Here is a 666-nt window from a genome sequence, read left to right as displayed (position 1 = left end):
AAATGTTGGCTATGTGATGTTCGGCAGTGAAGAGATGATATAATAATAAATAATGATATTATTATTATTAGAAATTATATTAGAATGGTTTGATTCGTAGGTTCCTTATAAAAGTGGATACGATCCTAAGTGTTGATTTGAATTTTTGGACATCATGGTAAGATTTCATGTTCACTAAAACTTATTATTTTCTCCACTATGTATATAAATATTTTTATGATGTGGTTTGAATTGTATATATATTGTGTAATGGATATATATGTTCGGTATAAATATATTATATAGATACATACGTACTAGATGTATATGTTGCATACTGGATATATGTGTGATATATATGTGTGTGTATTGTAGCATGCAACCCACTAAGATATAAATAAATGTATTATCTATGGATTAGAAACCAACAGATTACTAGAAACAAAAGTCACATGTATGATTATGTGTATTGTATAGCAGTGTACTAATCACTAAAAAAAAACATAGATATGTATGCATATGTGTGGTACGTGTGGCAGTGTATATATATATATTACATGTGTTTTGAATTGATTTGAACTACAATATTTTTGTGATAAATTGCAATATTGTATCTATTATTTGATTCTCGAAATATCGAGAATGAATTTTTACGGGTCAAACCCGTGTGTTGAGTAAAAGTGTGGC

Source organism: Ipomoea triloba, chromosome 16, assembly GCF_003576645.1.
Source record: "Ipomoea triloba cultivar NCNSP0323 chromosome 16, ASM357664v1".
In the NCBI taxonomy this organism is placed as follows: domain Eukaryota; kingdom Viridiplantae; phylum Streptophyta; class Magnoliopsida; order Solanales; family Convolvulaceae; genus Ipomoea; species Ipomoea triloba.
The sequence above is the reverse complement of the archived record's forward strand: the minus strand, read 5'-3'. Positions refer to the sequence as shown.